Source organism: Brachyistius frenatus, unplaced genomic scaffold, assembly GCF_029030835.1.
Source record: "Brachyistius frenatus isolate BFR_SWC_R1_liver_20210118 unplaced genomic scaffold, ASM2903083v1 Contig_335, whole genome shotgun sequence".
Lineage (NCBI taxonomy): Eukaryota > Metazoa > Chordata > Actinopteri > Embiotocidae > Brachyistius > Brachyistius frenatus.
Window position 1 is genome coordinate 199939 of NW_027210934.1, and position 21916 is coordinate 221854.

General features: G+C 42.7%; 1 protein-coding gene across 2 annotated transcripts in view; it reads left to right on the forward strand.

The window, feature by feature from the left end:
• Positions 1 to 779: 779 nt before the first annotated feature.
• Positions 780 to 21916, forward strand: part of ncalda (neurocalcin delta a) — a 44396-nt gene continuing 23259 nt past the window's right edge. The window contains exon 1 of one of the 2 annotated variants that reach the window (XM_069723588.1): positions 780 to 844. The gene's annotated coding sequence lies outside the window, so the exon portion shown is untranslated. Of the gene's footprint in view, positions 845 to 10522; positions 10805 to 21916 lie in introns of those variants that run through there. The other variant, XM_069723587.1, reaches the window with a different exon arrangement.

Genomic DNA, 21916 nt, shown 5'->3' on the forward strand with positions numbered 1-21916 from the left:
GTTGTTGATTTTTCTTGGCAATCAGCATCCTACTGTACTTACTGAACCAAGGAATTTGTTCTTGCCTGAACTGAGATTTGAGCTTTGGGCTGTTTCCAGCTGGCTCTCCTACTCTATTCTAAACATAGAGGACTTAAGGATCATGCTTAATTCCAGTAATTCCCAGTTAATTAGAATACTTCTCTGTGAAAAGTACACAGTCTGTACAGTAGGCATGTTCTCCAGCAGACTGAGAAAACATCATTCATTCAGCAGCTGCTCTTGAGCTATGCTAGCTGTCGGATCATAATGTTGGTCAGTCAGAGGTTCAGCCTAAACATGCATCTTGGTGAGTAAATGCGTCCACTTACAGTTAAGAAATGAGAAGTTACAGCCTCTTCTAACGTTCACGTCGATCCTAACTTTTCTTTTAGTGCCATGATTCTGGTCTTTTTTTTTTAATTTGGCTGGTATTTGTCAGCTGTGCTTCGTAGTGATGTTAGCAGGCTACCACACAAAACTACATTGGTTAACAAAGTAAGTATTGCACCTGCTAGAAACAGCATGTTAACATTGTCCCTATCATGATGTTAGTGCTGCTGATTGAATAGGCAGTTCCAAAAACCCTCTGGACTCAGTCTGACATACTCACACTTCATGTAGGATTTCACTGCTCTGCAAAGTTCGAACAACTTTGAGCAAACTATGAATTTTCTCTGTTTAACATTTGTGTTATTATCTTCATATGATCGACCTTTGGCATGCTGACATTGGTGTTTCTATCCCTTTTTTTTTAACAGATCCGAGTGAGGTTGTGGTCTAAGAAGCAGAAGTTACCCTGGAAACTCAGCAGAAGACGCCAAAGGTTGAAAAATATTTTTTTCTGTGTTTTATATCTGCCTTTAAACAGTTTCATCGTGAAGTGTCTGCAGAAAGTAATGCAGGGTAAAATGCAATTGGAAGTATCCCACTGTTGTCTTTCTACAGTTTAACCATACCAATGAACCGATAACGTATAGTCTGTAAAGTATAGTCTGTTTCCATGTGGTTCTGCCAATCCAGTTCTCATATTAAGAACAGCGAGATCATAAACATTTTGACATTGTTGTGGTAAAACACTGAATGTAGTTTGACTCAGTGGCACCAACAGATGTGTAGTTGTAGGGATGGTAAGAGAACTGTGACTTTAGTACCAAGTTGATACCAAAAGCCAAGTCTGGTATTTTGGCCGTTGCCATCTTGTTTTTTTGGAGAAAGCCGTGACCGTATTTGAACGAGCTGGGGAGAATCTGATGGATCTGGACTGAAAACCATAGGACACAATGTCTTCCCACTTATACCAGACACCCAACTGTCCTCCTGGAATGTCAATCAAACCATTTATGCCCCCAAACATACTTCTCTCTAAAGCCAAATATCAAATTAATTATGGGATTATTTCCAGAAGGACAACCAGAACACTGATCAGCAGGAGGGAATTTATCTAATGACACCATAATGACTTGTAGAAAAAATGTATTGACTTAGTATTTGATGATAGAATTTTTTGAATGGGAGTCTATTGGAGACTATTGGAAACAGGAATGTTTTTAGGTCCACCCCCTATTGGCCCTCAGTGGTATTGTAAGGCACTTCTGCATTGACTTCACTTTTCAAACCGGGAGATGAGGGATTTCTAACAGTGTTGTTTATTGGAGTTCATGTTGAAATGCATTTATTTCATTGAATTATTTTTTTTTGCTGTGGTTTCAATATTGATATCAAGAACCGAAGAATTTCAGTGGTACTGACGACCAAATCTCTAGTATCGTGACATCCCTATCTAGTTGAAAATACATATTTGTCCTGTCATCCCAGTGCAAAGGACATCCTCCTCGCTGCTTTTATCTCTGGTGTCCGATGTCCAGTCTAAACAGTCAGATGTTGGGTGGTCAGTCAGCAGCGTGGAGGAGTCCTGTTGGTTCTGGTCACTGTTGTTTCCCATGACTCTGAGATGAGCCAGAGGAAGCCCAATGTGATTTCCACACAGTTCCCAGGCCCCCAGATCCCTCCAAACACAGGTCATTACACACAGTCAGTAACACACACACACACACACACACACACACACACACACACACACACACACACACACACACACACACACACACACACACACACACACACACACACTCACACTCGCTCACACTCGCTCATAAGTCAAGGACAAATATGAGCTGAGTGTCCGTCCGTAGACAGACATCAATATGCAGAGACAGCGGCTCTATTTCTGTAGGAATATTATTACTGCAGGTGTGGGAGTGCTTGTTCGATCTGTATACGTGTATTCATGGTGTGTGTGTGTGTGTGTGTGTGTGTGTGTGTGTGTGTGTGTGTGTGTGTGTGTGTGTGTGTGTGTGTGTGTGTGTGTGTGTGTGTGTGTGTGTGTGTGTGTGTGTGTGTGTGTGTGTGTGTGTGTGTGTGTGTCAGTAATAGTGAGCAGGGGACCAGTGAATGACTCAGTGGAGATGTGATGGTGATGTGTCTTTTTCTTGCTCCTGATTCCAACCTGCGACCGTGGGCTCTGGTTAACCCTTTCTCTGCAACCAGCTGGCCATCTGACAAAAAACAATGCAAAGGACAGACTGGTCATCAGTCTTTTCTTCTGCCTTCTGTTTATAGTTCCTGAATCATTGAGGATAGAGTGGGTTGTAATGCTGTTGAGTAACTCTTGAGACATTTTAGCGATTGTATAACAAACCTTTTATTCACTCCCAGTTTCTTGTTTCCTCCCCAGTTATAAATGCAATTAAATTAATACATTGTGTAATGTTCTGTTAAAATGGTATTTCTGATCCAGGATCTGCTCTGATGTCGGTGAAAAGTCCGAAAATACATTTAAATCGTGTAAACCTCACAATAGAACTCAACACTGATTACTGACAAACTATAAAAGTTCTTTAATATAACTCAAAGTAAGATTAGAAAGTACAAACACCAAAACAAATCACAGGTATGGAGCTCACATACATAACACCAATGTTACCACAAACTTAAACATTCAGGTCCTCTCCATGCTGAGTGATGATAGTTATCAACCATGTGCTCAAAGTTACAAAAAAAAAATTCCTCAGTCATAAACAGACTTCAGAATCATATTTGTGATGCTTAAATGAAATTTCACATCTGTGGTTTTGCCTTTTCCACTGGACTTCATTGCTGTGCGGCCTCCTCTCCTCTGCCAGCACACCTCTGCACATCACCTCTCCAACAATTCTTCATACTAAATTCTGTGAGCATCACTTTCAGCATTAAAATCAGTCCAACTGTCCAGAGGTCTGACAACTCTGACTTATTCCTTTAATACAGCAGGTCGGTCAAATATGGGTGACAGAAAGCAAGTATGATGCAAGAGGAGGAGGGGGAGGATAGTGGGCAGTATTTCTACAGTATATCTTTCTTTATATCATTTTGTAATGAAGTTCAGTTGTACTGAAGCAGAATAAACTTCTGTCTTCTTTATTTCTTCTCCTCATTCAGGAAGCCCCTTAAATTATCTTTCTGTGTTATCACAGATTATTTGACTGATCTATCTCATAAATATATAGTAGAGGTTAACAGATGTTGAATACATAAAAGTTCAAATGATAAATTATAGCTACTTCCAGTTATTAGGTTTCTAATAGAGTCAAAGATTTAATTTCATTCATTATTGATAGTAGAACATTTTGGGGGGTCATATCAGACAATTCATTTGCAATCAGCTTTTCCTACTGCTCCAAACTGTCATTAATATTATAATGACCTTTAAAATCCTTTGTTTGTTGATTTCTAGTATTCATAACATTCTTAGTTGATTTCTTTGATTAAAAGATTGGAAGATGAGGGAAACTGAGAGCTCACAATGTCTTAATTAACGTTGACATGTTTACATACAGTGAGAATACAATAGGACCAGTTTAAATAAATGCTATAACTTCCACTCAGTCTTTATTTTTCGCTACTTTCAATGTTAATTGCTTTCATCAATATTTAAAAATTGCAGCTCCTTCAGAAGAACAGTTGTGTTGATCTCAGTGATGTGAATATGCAGTGTTTTCTTCCTCTTACATTTTTGTCAACTTAATTGATAAATGGTTCATTCTTTTAATTTGCAGCTTTTATATAGAATTGATATTCATTATCACCACCTGTTTTGTTACACAACAATAAAGACATCTTAAGATGCTGTCGTCATTTGTTTTGGCAGGCGCTGTGGTACGTTGGATTAGCCTGTTCAGCGAGGTGCGTCGGCTCACCCACCCCGTATACCGCACTTACATAACAACAAGGATGAGATTGGTTTTTAACTCCTCTGCTCATTTCAGTGGGTCGTGAATTGAACTCATTGTACTGATGGAAAGCTCTGAGAACAGCTGTGTGTAACCTGCAGCCTGTGGGAGTCCAGCTGCTGGTGGACACACGAGGGCGTGCAGTCACGAGTAGAAGTGTGCAGCTTCTTTATCGAAGGTTCCCTGCAGGTTTCCATGTGAATTCTTGCATGTCTGCATGTTAACATGGTGGTGTATGTGGATGTCCTCTCTCTCCTCTCAGGACAGTGCATTGTTACACTCATAACCATATGGTGTGTGGGAGATGAATTCACTTCCTTGTCTGCCGGCCAGGTTTCTGCTGATTCCTGTATGTGTTGTCGTTGGCAGTTACACAGACTTGCGACGCTTGTAATTGTGCAACACCACATTCTCATCGTCACTGTCGTCTCCACATTCATGCTCTTCCAAACATTTCCTGTTAATGGTGCATCAGACACCGACAGCTGCACTCATTTACCTGCACACCAGAATTTCACCAAAAACTTGAAATGATTAGAGCAGCTTTCTGAGATCACCTTGTTGAGAAGAGACTCTTGCATATAAGTTGGTGGCTGGTTGATAACTGTCTCCCAGTCTGAGCTGTGTGCCGTGTATATCTGCTCCATGAAGGGGGTTTTACACAGAAGTGCTGTTTCAACATGCTCGTGGTGGAGTGAGAGAGTTTTGGTCCTGTTGACCCTCAGCAGCAGTGAGATGCTGTCACACAGTGTGCAGTTACTGTATATGTGCCGTTGTGATAATAAAGTCCATTTATAAAGCCTTGTGCTATCATCAGTGTGGTCTTCAATGCCCCCCCAACACATACACACCCTTAGTCATCTTTGTCTTAACCTTCTAATAATATTCCTCCTATTCTTGTCTATTTATTTATCTATTAACATGTACTTAATATAACCATTCTGTTATCATTCCTATAAATACTACCACTGTATTACTATATACAGTTTTTCTTTTCTTTTCTCTGTCCTGTTTTTTTTTTAATCTGTTTTTGCACTTTTCCTGGTGTATAGTATGTTTTTGTGTGTCATCTCTGTGTCTTTGTATATTGCACTACTGTCTGTATTTCTCACACTGCATGCATCACAGTTGCTCCCTGTAGAGGACCTGCTATTGTTTGAAAATGATTTCACCCCAAATCAAATGTTCCAGGCTGCCAGTTCAGTGATTGTCCTCATTTGTTGTGTTCCTTTTGTTCTGTTACCGGGAACGCAAAAATATGCCTGTAGTTTACTTGAATGGTGAAACCCTGACACAGTGGTCTCACTCAAACCTTCAGTGGTACAACCCGTTGTGGGCCTTCCCATCCTGATAGCTGATGACCCAATTATTAATCTGTTATTATCTAACACCAGCAGTCCATCTGCTAAGATTAAATCACAGCTTTCTGACACTGGTCCAACCTTCATGGTCAAGGTCTCCCTGCCAATCCACTCTTACAAAAACTCCTCCAACACACACACACAGGCAAACATTCAGCCCTCACTGCTGCTTGTTTTGGATTTATTTGCCATTTCAGGAACTTCCATTGTTTCATACCTGATTTTTTTTTTTTTATGCATGCTGCTGATTTTAGTAACACACTGCAAACAATAATGGTGTTATTTGGAAGTGAGTTTCAAACACTGACACAGCGTGCAGGGAGTGTTTCCGTTTCCAAAGGAACAACTTCTAAAGGGTTTGCCTTGGAAAGAGAAGTTGTTTTCTCTTCCGCCCTACATCCGAACTCAGGCACACACAAACACACACACACACACTCATACACTCACACACATATACACAAACACACACACACACACACACACACACACACTGAAGCGGGTTACATGCATCCACAGAAGTGCTGCTTCGGGTCTAAAAGCAGTGAAAAGCCCCTTTGAAAAGGTCAGATAAGGTGGTCTGCAGGACCTGATGTATACATTTCTGAAATTTATATCAAGTGTCTACTGAGTTCTTCCTGTGAATTAAGTTATTTTTCTGAAGCTTGTTTATTCATCTCCTTTAAATAGTTTTCCATCATCATCATGGCTCGACTCCCTCCAATATTCATAACCAGCGTCTCATCCCATCTCATTATCTTAGTTCCCTACTGTCTGTCAAAGTATGAGGTTGTGTGTGTGTTTGTGTGTTTGCATGTGTGTAGCAGCTTTTTATTAAGTAAAAAATTTATTTTGAAATTGATTATTTGATTAATTAATTGAAAATTGAGTTGCGACTCATGAACATTCAGTGGTATTAGGGCAGACCAATATTTGGTGAAAGACTACGTGTTCACCTTGACGCACCACAACCAATTCACAATCAGCTGACAACCACCTCACAACCACCTCACAACCGCTTCACAACCACCTCACAACCGCCTCACAACCGCTTCACAACCGCTTCACAACCAGCTCACAACCGCTTCACAACCACCTCACAACCAGCTCACAACCAGCTCACAACCAGCTCACAACCAGCTCACAACCGCTTCACAACCGCTTCACAACCAACTCACAACCAGCTCACAACCACCTCACAACCAGTTCACAACCAGCTCACAACCACCTCACAAACCGCTCACAGCCACCTCACAACCGCCTCACAACCAGCTCACAACCACCTCACAACCAGCTCACAACCAGTTCACAACCGCTTCACAACCAGCTCACAACCAGCTCACAACCACCTCACAACCAGCTCACAACCAGTTCACAACCGCTTCACAACCAGCTCACAACCAGCTTACAACTGCCTCACAACCAGCTCACAACCAGTTCACAACCGCTTCACAACCAGCTCACAACCACCTCACAACCAGCTCACAACCAGTTCGCAACCGTTCACAACCACCTCACAACCAGCTCACAACTCACAACCAGCTCACAACCAGCTCACAACCAGCTCACAACCAGCTCACAACCAGCTCACAACCAGCTCACAACCAGCTCACAACCACCTCACAACCACCTCACAACCAGCTCACAACCGCCTCACAACCAGCTCACAACCACCTCACAACCAGCTCACAACCACCTCACAACACAACCAGCTTCACAACCAGCTTCACAACCGCCTCACAACCAGCTCACAACCAGCTCACAACCGCCTCACAACCAGCTCACAACCACCTCACAACCAGCTCACAACCACCTCACAACCACCTCACAACCACCTCACAACCAGCTCACAACCAGCTCTCACAACCACCTCACAACTCACAACCAGCTCACAACCGCTTCACAACCAGCTCACAACCACCTCACAACCAGCTCACAACCAGTTCACAACCGCTCACAACCAGCTCACAACCACCTCACAACCACCTCACAACCAGCTCACAACCACCTCACAACCACCTCACAACCAGCTCACAACCAGCTCACAACCGCTTCACAACCAGCTCACAACCAGCTCACAACCGCCTCACAACCAGCTCACAACCAGCTCACAACCGCTTCACAACCGCCTCACAACCAGCTTCACAACCAGCTTCACAACCAGCTCACAACCACCTCACAACCAGCTCACAACCAGCCTCACAACCACCTCACAACCACCTCACAACCACCTCACAACCGCTTCACAACCAGCTCACAACCAGCTCACAACCACGTTCTCACAACCACCTCACAACCACCTCACAACCACCTCACAACCGCTTCACAACCAGCTCACAACCACCTCACAACCAGTTCACAACCACCTCACAACCACCTCACAACCACCTCACAAACCACCTCACAACCAGCTCACAACCACCTTCACAACCAGCTCACAACCACCTCACAACCACCTCACAACCACCTCACAACCGCCTCACAACCAGCTTCACAACCACCTCACAACCAGCTCACAACCAGCTCACAACCGCTTCACAACCAGCTCACAACCAGCTCACAACCAGCTCACAACCAGCTCACAACCAGCTCACAACCAGCTCACAACCGCTTCACAACCGCTTCACAACCACCTCACAACCAGCTCACAACCGCTTCACAACCACCTCAAAACCACATCAAAACCACCTCACAACCGCCTCACAACCACTTCACAACCAGCTCACAACCACCTCACAACCACCTCACAACCACCTCAACCACCTCACCGCTCACAAACTCACAACTCACAACCGCTTCACAACCAGCTCACAACCACCTCACAACCAGCTCACAACCACCTCACAACCACCTCACAACCGCCTCACAACCGCTTCACAACCAGCTCACAACCAGCTCACAACCGCCTCACAACCAGCTCACAACCAGTTCACAACCACCTCACAACCACCTCACAACCACTTTCTTCACAACCTTTGTGCTGCTCACAAACCTTCTCCTCTGGAAGATCTTTACAGTCACAACCACCTCACAACCAGCTCACAACCCTGTTTGGCGTTTCATTTTGTTTCTCTCTCCCTGTCGCTCTCACTCAGCCATACATACCCTCACAACCAGTTTTCCAACCTCCTCACACACTTCCCCACCTGATCCCCCACTGCCCTCACAACCAGCTCACAACTTGTTCTGTGGGGTTTTTTCTTCAAACTGTGGACACCCTCAGTCTTATTGCACATTTTGGAAGCAGAGATCAACTGACACTTTAACAGATTCTATAATGCTCAAATTCTGATTTCCAAAAAAAAAAACACTTAAATAAGGTAGGTAGGTAGGTAGGTATATACTTTATTAATCCCCGAGGGGAAATTTTTTCGCCACAACAGCATACATACAGGAGCAAATAAGCTGCACAACTAATCAGCTTTGAGCTTCTTTCTATAGAAAATCCTTTCAGAGACTCGTCAGGTGTTCTGATGTTGTGCCTCCTCATATATAAACAAGCATTCTTTTTTTTTTTTTTGCATTGGCAGCAAAGTTAGTTTTAGAAAGGACATTAATAATTTATGGTTTGGACATATTATGTTGATAGAAATCACATCAGTTTTTATAGTTGTATACTGTAGGTTGTGTTTTTCTACAGTAACTGGCATAATAGTTTAATACCAATTGCTAAAGTAATGGTTCAACATTTTGGGAAATAAGCTATGGCCAGAAACCAATGAGCTTTACTTCATACAGAAGTAGCAAAGACCACCTACTCACTCCTGCAAGGCTGAGTAATTCACACATTTCCTCTCATTGTTTAACTTGGACTAATACAAAAGTGTAAAAATGACAAGTTGTGGTTTCATGGGGGGGTTGTGTGCTGGGAACAGTTCCTTCCTGAAGTCTTGTCATTTAATTCTGTGTATAACATGGCAATTAATGAGCTGTACAGGTGCATGTAGGTGTCTTTCAGTCTCCCCTCAGATAATGAGACATAAGTTCTCATCATACCCACTCTTGATTATCACCATTGTAGATTTTCTTGTTGTTGTTGTTGATTGGCTGTTGATACTACTCTGCTTTGCATCTACAACTCAGTTCTTGTGATATGAAAATAGAAATTGGAACTCCTGTATTCCCCGCTTCTCTGAAGTAATGAAAGTTGTTATTAAGTTTCTCCGGGTGACTTACTCATTTCTTCTTTGTACACTTTTGTATAGTTCTTTTATTACTCATGTGTTGGATAATTCACAGGTGTCGTGGATATATTTAGTATTTCCAGGCACCTCAGAGAAAAAACAAAGTGGGAGGCCCATTTTTAATAAAGTCCTGTTTTAATGTGGCCAGATAAACATAGGCCCTTGGAGCAGATGTGAAAAGGTTTCCCTCACTAGTAAACCATGCAAAATATATGGAATGAATTGAGAAATATCTTTTAAACACTCTCAGGATATACAGCTTATTTTGGTTTAAAGATCCTCAGCACAAGTTCAAAAGTGCAGCTTGTCTGGTGCACATTCTTTTCTTGATTGCATTCGTTTCTAAGGACTGAACTTTTTTATTTTTTTTTTTAACTTTTTGTGTTTCTAGTTCTATTTCTCTGTTTTTCTCTTTAAGTGTCTCACTCTGTTTAACTTATCTCCATTAGTCTATCTTTCACCAGCCTTTGCATGTAAGAATCTGTGTGTGTGTGTGTGTGTGTGTGTGTGTGTGCGTCAGATGACCTATTGAAATCATTGCAGTGTAGTGTGCCTGTTACCACGGCAACACAGGCTTCTCTGTCTCTCTGTCTTTCTCTCTCATTTTTTCTGACTCTGTCTCCCCTCCCCTTTCATTTCCCCTCCACACCAGAGCGAGGTCATGTGACTGCTGACGTCAGGCCGGGGAGGCAGGCAGGCAGAGGAGCGAGTTAGTTGTGGGCTTTGAATAAACCTCCTGCTCAGACAAGGAGACTCTGGGAGCTCTGGTTCAGTCACTCAGTTGCTCGTCTTCTTCCTCGGCTCTTCTTTCCTCTCTCTTGCTCTCATCCTTCTTTTTACTGGTGCTCCTCTTTATTCTTGCCTGTTGCTTCCTCTTCACCTCCTCTACTGCTGCTGCTGCCACAAACTTAGCCCAGAGAGAAAGTGCTGGGTGATGGACTGCTGAACAGCTTGTACGTTGCTACAAAGTGAGGTAAGCTTCCTGTGTTTTCTCACTGTGTGTATCGTGTGCTTTTGCAGCCAGTGGTTGCTTCCAGAAGGGTGTGCAGTGAGTTAAAGCTGAATAAATGAAGGCTTTCATTTCATATGTTTAAGTCACATACTTGTGCAGAAGGGAAGTTGTGAATGAGGCTGTGTGTGTGTGTGTGTGTGTGTGTGTGTGTGTGTGTGTGTGTGTGTGTGTGTGTGTGTGTGTGTGTGTGTGTGTGTGTGTGTGTGTGTGTGTGTGTGTGTGTGTGTGTGTGTGTGTGTGTGTGTGTGTGTGTCTCGGGACTCTTTTTGTCCCTTTAATCATTTGGCTGAACTCTAGAGTCAGATAAGTGCAGAAGTGCAGTGTGATGTCTGAGGGTTTTGTGGGAGATCCCTGATCAGGGTGTTTTCTCCAAGACGAGTAGCTTTCTTTCACAGCAAACACATGCAGATGTGTTTCCCCTGCAGGAAGTGAGTGCATGACAGAAGATAGAGGGAAGGAGAATGTGAACGTTGCAGGGTGTTGTGTGATGTGTAGCTCCACATGGCTTTTCCTCCCAGAGCATTGCTAATGTTAAAGGCAGGAGTGGGCTGGAGCTGCTGGCTCTGTCTGAGGAGTGTGTGTGTGTGTGTGTGTGTGTGTGTGTGTGTGTGTGTGTGTGTGTGTGTGTGTGTGTGTGTGTGTGTGTGTGTGTGTGTGTGTGTGTGTGTGTGTGTGTGTGTGTGCGTGCGTGCGTGCGTGCTTGTGGAGGAGGTATGGGTGGGGGGGGGCAGCTGCCACCTGCCCCCCTCGGAGGGGCGGGGGAAGCCTCAGAGATATGCACTGCAAAAATCGAACTACTGCAATCTCAAGCTCCATTTACATTTAGTTTAATAGTGTATGGTGGTATGTTTGTATTTCTAAAGGAGTTCAATGTTTTTTTAAGGTATTTACTTGACAACAACCCCCTCCCCCTCCCCCTTAACCCCCCCCCCCCTTTCCCCACCCACCCCACCCCCTGCATGCCTCTAACAAAAGCATGCCAGCTTGCATTTAGCCCCAAAGAAAGGGAAATGTGGATAACAAGCGGTTTGGATCCACTCCCAACTTTCTCATTCTGTCTTCTCCCTCACTGCTTCTCAACTGCTGTGAGACTTTATCTCTTTGTCTTCCTCCTCAGCAGCGCCTCCCTCATCCACCTTAATGAAGTGGAGGCCAGCCAATAGCATGTAACAGGTCCCTCTATTCTATCTGAAGTATCCCAGTCCCAAATATATATTTAGAGTCAATCTAATTACATTTTTAGTGCAGTGCAGAAGATTAGGACACAAATTAGCATCTGCTGTGTTAATTAGATTGGATTTATGGCTTGGTTTTAGTGAAAGGTTGTTGTGACATAATACCGTACTCAGTGAGCAGCATTAGATAAGATAAAGATCTGGCAGATAAATGGTTGACTTAAAGGAACAATTCACTCCTGCTTTTCATCCTCAGTCAGGAGGACAGAGGGACCTTAGAAGAAGACTAAAAGTCATATGAATTTTGACACGTAATAATTTATGTTTATGTGATGTGTGTTTTAATGCACACATCAGTCATACTCAAGTGTAGTGTTCACATCAGCTGTTCCTGATGTCCTGTAAGCCTGGAGGTACTTCTTTAAAAAAAAGTCTCACCCTCTTCTTAAAGGAGCTGCATGGAGTTGCACAAGAAGCCATTTTGAGTGAAGGGACAGAAAAGTGATGTGATGCTTGTCTTCATTTCTGTCCAACAACATAACACTTTGTTTTCATGTTTCTCATTTTGGGGTTTGCATTTGTGTGTTAACAGACCAGCACGTTGGAGAGGATGCACATATTGAAGAGGGGTATTTTGCTCTGAAATCAAATTGACATGTGCGTGGTTGTTTGAAATCGATGGTTAATTGCGTCTATTGGCCAAATTGTACAACGACAATTTCCAGTCTGTCTCTCTCTTGTTGTCATCACATATCTAAAAGAACAAATTAGCCCCCAAAAAGTCCCTGATGTGTTCTGTCCAACACCATCACGCCATGACACGCATCCTCTAATGATAGACCGTGATCCACTTTCAGGAATTCAAGAATATATCAAGCAATTTTTGGGCTTTTCTGCAACATTGTGGATTTTAGGCAAATTAAAACTCTGCAGCAGACAGGACAATATTACAGAAATACATCATTCATTGACATTTGTTTGAGGCAACTAGTTCTGAGGCTGCTGGTGTGTTTCTTCTGCTCTGCAGTTATTAGCATCAGAACAGACCGACCACATCACCTCTGTGTGTTTATGGGAGTTTAAAAGTGTGTCGGTGTGTGTCTGTGTGTGTCTGTGTGTGTCTGTGTGTGTCGGTGTGTGTCCGTGTGTGTCCGTGTGTGTCCGTGTGTGTCCGTGTGTGTCGGTGTGTGTCCGTGTGTGTCCGTGTGTGTCGGTGTGTGTCCGTGTGTGTCCGTGTGTGTCCGTGTGTGTGTGTGTCCGTGTGTGTCTGTGTGTGTCGGTGTGTGTCTGTGTGTGTCCGTGTGTGTCGGTGTGTGTCTGTGTGTGTCCGTGTGTGTCGGTGTGTGTCTGTGTGTGTCTGTGTGTGTCCGTGTGTGTCCGTGTGTGTCGGTGTGTGTCTGTGTGGTTGCAGCTGGATGACAGTAGATTTGCTTGCGTGCATATCACTGAATGGGTTTCTGTTCCACGTATGTGATTAAAGTTATCTGCAGTCCAGGTGAGTGTAAACACGGCGTGACTAGTTTATGTGTGTAGGTGTGCGTGTGCGTTTGTGTGGGTGTGCATGTGCATGTGTGGGTGTGCGTGTGCGGGTGTGCGTGTGCGTGTGCTGCATTGGGTCCTAATTGGTTTAAGGTAGTTCGTGGAGAAAGTGGACTCTTCTCTTCTCCAGTGTTCCTGCAGCCAAGCCCACACATTCACAGAGACATTTGAGCAACGTGTTTATGCCCACACCCGTTTAAAAACCTGGAGAGAACAGTTTAATTCTGCTACACACAAACTTAGCTGAACCGTATGAACTAGGCTTCTGTAACATCCTGTTTTGTACTTAAGGGACTCTCATGTAACTCAGGTGGAAACTAACTTGAAGGCAGTTTATGTAACTGCGGATTTATGAGCAGAGGCCGACAGAAACAGAGAGAAATAGAAAGAAGGAGTTTAAGTGCGAAATATACTCCGAGATAAGAGAGGAGGCCGACACCGTATGGATTCCTCTCACTTTCTTATCAGGTGTTAAGTAACTGCTGCTCAGTGGTGAAGCGTATTCAAAACCAGGAGACTATCACGGAGTCGGGGACGCTGCCTTTGATGTGTTCAACTGTTCGGTGAAAGAGATTTTTCCGATTGCTGAAGACATCCATCAGCCCATCCGTTAGCACTATAATCAGTTCCTTCAGAAAGGTTTTAACAGTCTTACATTTCATTTATAGAGGCCTTGAGTATTTTTTTTCTGTATGTTATTGTGAGCTATCGAGGGACATTACTCACCTCTAAACTAAAGTGTGACTGACAGTGGATGCATGAAGCTGTTCAGACTGTCCAACTGATAAAAACACTGGAAACTCATCTCTCAACGAGCAAGAGGCTTAAATAAGAATCCATATTTTGTTCATATCATGTTGTTTACTTTTTTGTATTGGTCTTGGTTACATTAATTCTATTAATTATCTTATTTGCAATTATTGTTAGAAACAGCTGGAAAGTACTGAAAAAATGTGATACGAATGCAGACGAATTCCTGTTTTGTTCTCTTTCGCGGCCCCTGTGGCAATAAGCTGTAATTACAGCTGTGTTTTTGGACTTCACTTCTCAGAGGTCCAAACAGTGTTGGTTGTGTGATGTCAGTCAGTTAAAGAGCAAACCTGTTGTGTAGCTCTGCCTGCCCTCTCCGGGGGAGCAACCACTGCTTCATGATGGAAAACGCGTCACTAACTGTTCGTTGCTTGTGATTTTATCGGAGAATGTTGCCGCCGACACACCGAGCTCGTTTCAGTCAATGCTGCAAATGAAAAGGTTTTAATCAGTGGGCCACAGACTCCATCACCCCTGTGTTACCTCCTGTAGTGTTAGATAGTACGTATGTGTACGTGCGATAGAACGTAACAGATGTTTATTACAATAAAAATATTCCAGAGTATGACTTTAATTTCGAGGTTTCGTTTCCATTTCTCTGTCAGCAGGAATGTGTAATGATGCGTGGATGTGGACATCCTCATGCACAGCTGGTAGACAATAGCATAAAATCCTTAAAGGCACATGTTCATCAAAACATCATTCCATTCCATTAATGGTCAAGAAGTCCACAGTTTGTTTAATGGAGCGAAAAATAAGTGTTCAGTGTAGCGGGGCTTTAATTTGAAGTGGAAACAGTTTTAAAAATGTCACATAAACACCCAGCTGTGGAGCACGCCTCTGCTCCTGGTGTCAAACACTGCAAAACCTTCACTGGCTGAATATTCAGTTGTGCATTTGTATACCAGTCCCTCCAGTTAATATCACCATCACGTGATCACAATGACTTTGCAAATCTCAGCCTCAATCTCAACCAATCTCAGGAATCGTTGCAGGAGCCTGCAATTTTGCAAAATTCTGCAATTTCTTAAGACTGAAATTCCTCAATTGAAACTCTGCTGAAGGCATTACAGCACACACGAAGCATTTCCAAACCAAACTTGCTTTAGCAACAAAAACACCTCCTCATTCACAATTTTTTCCAATTCATGCAATTGTACCGCGAAAAAAGTCACGTAGAACTTCGCTGGTTGCATCACTGTTTTTTAAGCGCGCCAGAACTCCGCGAAATCCTGGAGGCACTGATGCATATTCAGCGATAGCAGCAGTCTCACTCACACTGAATTAAAATGTGTTACACTCATATCCCTGTGTTTGTGCAGTGTAAAGTCTTAACTTCACCAAAGGAGCAGGTGCTTAAAAACCCATCTGACTAAAGCGTGGGAATGTCGGTCACTGATTAATGGACTCACCCGGCGGTGACACTTTTCACCACTTCATCTGCACTCATCATAAAGGTCACAACAAAAAGTAGCAGGACTTTTAAAAGACAATTATACTCCCCTACCGAGGTGTTGTGGCTTGAGTCTTAAGCTCCCTCTGGGTGAAGTGTGCTTACTCACTGACTGTCAGTAGATGGATGTGTCATGCATTCATTAGATGGCAGTTTGTTGTCATTACACTCTGTGAAATGAAACATGATTCAGCCTCTCTTGAACCTTCACCATGTTATCCTCACTGTCAACTAACACTGCCAGCACTGGAACAAAACTCAAAGCAGTTCCGGCTGACCCATCAGAGGTCTGCAGTCTCCGTCATCCCCGCTGTGTATGTAACCATGAGTTTTCAGAGTCCACTGCTGTTGGAAAAATGTAATTTACTCTCAGGAAACCACCAAAAAGAGCCAGAATTCATCCTTTACTTGAGATTTCAAACATCAAGGATGTGTTTCATATCAGTTGTTGTTTTCATGAGCATTCACACGGGCTTTTCCAAAGCTCTGCATTTCATTGTTGTAATTATATTTGATTGTTTGTGGATCAAGAGGGATGTTCCAAAGCCTGTCTGTCTGAATAGAGCTGCTTCCAGCAATCTAGAGCCGCTGTGGTCCGGGACTCTGCACAGATTATCAGGAAGAGTAAGAAATGCATTCAGAAGGATGACATCACACAAACTTATTGAAATGTTTAATCAGTTCACAGATTTATTTTTTTTAACAGTGTAGTGTTGGACCAAGAGTTTTTAATAGTGGGGCTTATACGGCCAACATGTAGAGAACCAAAAGGATTTCATATATGATGTCGGTTTCATTTCACCCCGAGATGTGGTTTAGGCAGGAGACACTGGACATGAGAGAACAGGAAGAGCTGAAACTTAAACAAAAAGATAGACTCCAGAGCAGCCGTTATAAATCATTTTACTCTCCATCCGCTGTGAAAGCATTCGTGACATCCAAGTTGAGTGAGTGCTCGCAGACAGACACATGTTGGAGATGGCTTCGAGGGACAGCTGGTCCGCCGTGCTCTTTGTCATTCGCCAATGTGTGCGTCTGTGTGAAGGAGTCGCAGGTCATTCGGCTGAGATTCGGCCCCAATGGGGTGCAGAAAGCTGTGAGGGATCGCCTGCAGCTCAAAGGCCCCACATAATGGGACAGTCGCCTGCACACATCATCTTTAATGGATAGCCTCGACCTATAGGCTCCCATGCATCGGTTTGGAGGAACTATGGGAAACAGATGTTCTATTTTTAGCGGCAGAGTGGAATTCACACATGCTGTCACGTCATGCTGGACACGAGAGACAAAAGAAGTTCTTCTGTGAGCTGCTGCTTTCTACAGAATACTTGTCAGGGAGTTTACTGGGAAATCTTCTGGTTCTACATAACGGAGGTTATTTGAGTGATTTAATGCTCACGACTCGTCACTCTCTCCATTTCATTCATTTACATTCGTGGTTAAAATTTCCTGTATACTAATCATACTGCAAATCAATTATCATGACCACTTTGTTTCAATATTGGATTTAAAGGATCTTCATTATCAAGTCATCAAAACAAAAGTAAACTTTTTGTCTTTAATTGTCATGTGTGCTGCATTCTCCATCGACTGTTTGGTTGTTTGTTCCCTTCGTTAAATAATTCCATATTTCTTTCTGGAGTTAGTTTAATTTGTGGTCAGCAGACATTCCTGCCATAAATGGATTTGTGTGTGAGTCCTTCTTCAGATTCATTTCTCACACTGTGACGCATGGAGACACGATGAAACTGTCCAAGTTCTGTATTTATGTTCTTTACAAAAGGAAGCTGGATGTTCATTGGTTCAAACTAAGTAGGAAATAATCCACGTGATGCAACTTTCATTGACTGCTGTCTGAGGTTTGTACTTCATGTAGTGCGAGAGAGGATGATATCAACAGGAGATTTGAATGGCTGTAGTCAATGTGTTTTTAAAATAAGTGTTCGAGACAAAGCAGGAAAACTTCCTGCGACTGTTGGCCAATTCAGGATATGTTGCTGATAAAATAAATAAAAAAGAATAATGAGTGAGATAAATGTTGCACTGTTGCCTTTAAATCTTAAAGTATTTATTAAACGTGGCCGAGTCCCCCTTTTCCATTGCCGGTACCGGCTCCACCCTGCAGGACTCTACAGTACTGGCTTTTGCCACCAGGTACTTCCACTGGATCCTTTTGCCAGCAACCAAACAGAGGAACGTCTGCACCTCCTCGACGGACCACACCATGTTCGGTGGGTCACAATTAATCGAGCAGTCCAGTGAATCCATAAGAGCGTCGGCCGCTGTGGTAGTTTGGCTGGTGAGCTGTGGCAGGTTTGTGCAGGATGTCCTGAGTCGTGCACACTGACGCAGTGATTGTGATGATTCAGTGGTCTGCACAGTTTGTATTTGTCACCTTTTAGTATCGGCTTTACTCACTTGAAGCTTCAACGGAGGTTTTACCAAAAACAGCACCAGGTATCAGCCACAAACTTTACCCAAAGGGAAACCAACGTGAGTCTGGAAGCTGAGCTCGATGTCAACAGTAAACATCTGTTTGCTTTTTTATGTTTTATCTCATAGTAAACTGAATATTCTGGGTTTTGGACTCAGATAAAACAAGTGATCGAAAAAACATGTTTTTTTTTAGATATATTTTGTATATTATTAGATTAATCAGGAAAGATTCATCAGAAATAAAAATTTAAAAAATCATTTGTCATACAAAGTGTGGCTGAACACAGTGAAGAGAAAGAACCAAAAGACAAACAGAAGAACAACATAAGTCACAAGTTCATCAAAAACATTCAATATATTCCTGTCGTTAGTTGTCGGATCGTTTGTGACCAACCAGCTGCTTTCAGACCTGCTCGGTAGGAACGTAACGCACTGCATAGCATCACACTGGCTGACAATAGGACATGTCAACGAGGCAGAATATTCTCCGGCCGCCGTGCAGACTTCATCAGAGAAGATTTGGTGCTGGTTTACTGAACACTCATCGTGTATGAATGTGTCGAAGTCACTCTGCCTAAATAGATTCAGGGTTGTTTTTTGTGGGAGAGCAACTATTAGAAAATGAATAGAATTGGCATTAAATGTAATGTGGGTGGTCGGGAGAGAGAACACATGATGAAATGTGCTTCATAAGAATTTTGATTTGATACTGTTCACATTGTTTTTCTACATTTCACGTGGAGCTCTGAGCCCCTCGGCGAGATACTGACTCACTCATAATATAGCCTGTGAATTATTTCCCAAAGGGAGTGTTGCAAATAACAGTGTGGCAGCTCGGGGATGAGGGAGCTCAGATACACAACTACTTAGAATTCCTCAGTGCTCGCGGAGATCTTTGGCAGGCAGGATGCATTACTGCCTTACTGGGGTATGTGAGGCGAAAGGAGGAGAGCGCTATCACTGTATTGTCACTTAAAACTCCCTTGAATGCAATATCTGGTTGGAAATTGCTTTCTGAAGCTGTGCATTTATTGTGAGCTGTCAGAAATGAAGATGAGGGATGAAGAAGAGTTCTTTCTTGTTATGTTCACGCGTGTGTTGTCGTCGCAGCGGTTCACAAATACAGATAGAGGCTGTGAGCCCGCACACATCAGAGCTTCACTGATGCTGGTTATGAATATCTTTTCTGCAGATATGACAGACGCTGTGTGAGGACTTTCCCTCACTGTTTATATTATGCTTTCATATTGTGCGATTAGTTATCTACACAGCAACTTCCTCCTGGGTGTTCAGTCCTTCTGCAGTCAGTATCAACATTCAGCGTGTCCTTAAAACCTCATGTCTCGTGTATTTCTACAGAAGAGATTGACACAATTCAACTGAATTGTATGAATATAGAAAATATATTTGATACACTGTGTGAATTTAATTTACAAATCTGGTGGTTGATGTTTGATAAGTGTCACCACAAAGATGTAGGAAATTCATCTATTCATTCTGAGTGTTGTGATACTATATGTGAATACATCAGCAGCTCTTTGCCACTCTGACTTCAGCACGATATCCGTTTCGAGACTCCTGCACTGCTCCTGTTGTTGGCTAACCCGGTAGATAACGGTACCTCATCACAGTTATGCAAAAAAATCTTGTAATCCGATATAGTAGTCATGATCATTAAATTTGGCAGAAATTGTTGAGCAAATTGTGACACCACCTGAGGTCACATCGACAGTACACAGCACATTTTGAGCACATGAATATGAAGTTTATTAACAAACAGAAATCAATGAAATCAGTTTTCCCTGCTGATACTGTGAACATGGACTGGTGTATAAACACAGAGCAACCAATGTGGCTCAGACGAAAAAAGGTGGAGGACTGACACTCGGATCGGATCGGATCGGATCGGATCACTTCAGTCAATCTGTGAAATCAGATTTTGATCAGATTTGCTGATTTTTATCGTCAATCTGAACACAGCCTGTCCGATATTCACACTGACTTCGGCTCTGCTCAGTTTCCGGCAACTGCCTAAGAGATCTCTGGCTCTTAGCCGATTGAGCCTCCATGAGGCCAGAAGTTCACAGAAAGCTGAGAGATTGAACCAAAACAGTAAAGTTAGAGATGTGAAACCAAACCGAGCGTAAACTGAAAGACACAGTGAGGAACATGCACACATCATCTGGCCTATTGTCTCCAGAAAGGCCGTTACCACAGCAGCTTCGAATGAGCACGACTCTCCGATATCTATTTCTTCTGTCATAAGCGCGTACCGTTGCAGCGTTTTGTTTACTGGCAGAAACAGACAACAGAGTTGTAGTTAATGATTGCAGACGCAGCGACCTCTCACTGCAGGCCGCCGCCGCTGCTTCCCACTCACACCGTTGAATAATGGCTGAATGTGTCATTTGTTCTGTTTGATCATCTGGGGCGGTAACCTTGTGCCTTTTCATGGTTCCTCAGCTTTTATCTCTCACTGAAGGACAAACGGAGACTTCTGTGTCTGCTTGGTCAATATATTTACTGATGAAAGCGTTATATTTTCATTTCTCTCCAGGAAATCATGACGGTGTAAATATCTGCTGCAGCCTGACAACGTGTTTCTGTAAAGCTGCTGTCCGTATAATGTTCTCATTAGTACGTCAATGTGAAAATATTTACAATGCCACATGCCAGTGATAGTAAAAGGAAAAGAATGTAACCGTTAACTCACCAACCTTCATTAAACCCAGTTTATGAATTAATGAATTATTAAGCCACTACGAACATGAGACATGTGGAAAACATGGACAGAAGCTATGGATGGAAGAGAAAATATCTCCTAACATCAACTCAGGAGGTCGATGTGAAGCTTTGCCAAAAAATCTGCGTTATCAGTGACTGATATGAAAAGAATTATCCATAAATAGATATCTTTCATTCCTGGCAACACCTTTGTGAGAAATTATCTTGGCTTGTGTACAACAACATCAATGTACCTAATTCCACCTCATTCTATTTTAATCTGCACTTATATATGAATGATCTCAATTTTAAAACCAGGCAAATAAGCTGTGACTCTTCACTCCCTCTTTTTGAGGATTTGTTTTTATTGTTGAGAGCCTTTGCTTTACTTTTATCTCTTTTTATTGTTATGTTTTCTATGTTTCTGTATTGCCTTCTGTTGTGTTCTCGGTGTATCAGATGATAACTTCTCTTCTGTTAAACAAATAGCGTTGTTGCTGCTCCCAGAAACATAAAGCATCCATGTGTGCTGAGGACTTTTGCACACTTAAAGCCGTACATGAATATTTAAATGTTCTTGTCTCAGCTACAGATTGAGTCACTGATGTATAGATTAAAGCATCACAACTAATCTACAACATAATTGTAATTATACAACATATTCTACTTACATCAAACATTTACAGAATCTGACTTTACTCGGCACAACACAGAAAATGAAAACTAAAATAAATTGATGAGCAGTATTTCTTTGCAGACATTTTAATGCTCCAAACCCTTCCGTGTTCAACACCTCCCAGTTCCCTGGGTTCATCCTGACCCCTGACCTACACTGTGATGTAACTTCCCCTGTGTTTGTTATTTTCCGTGATGTTATATCCTGTTTCTATATTTTTCTTTGACCACAGGAAGCACAGTGAGCTTCGCTGCATCCCC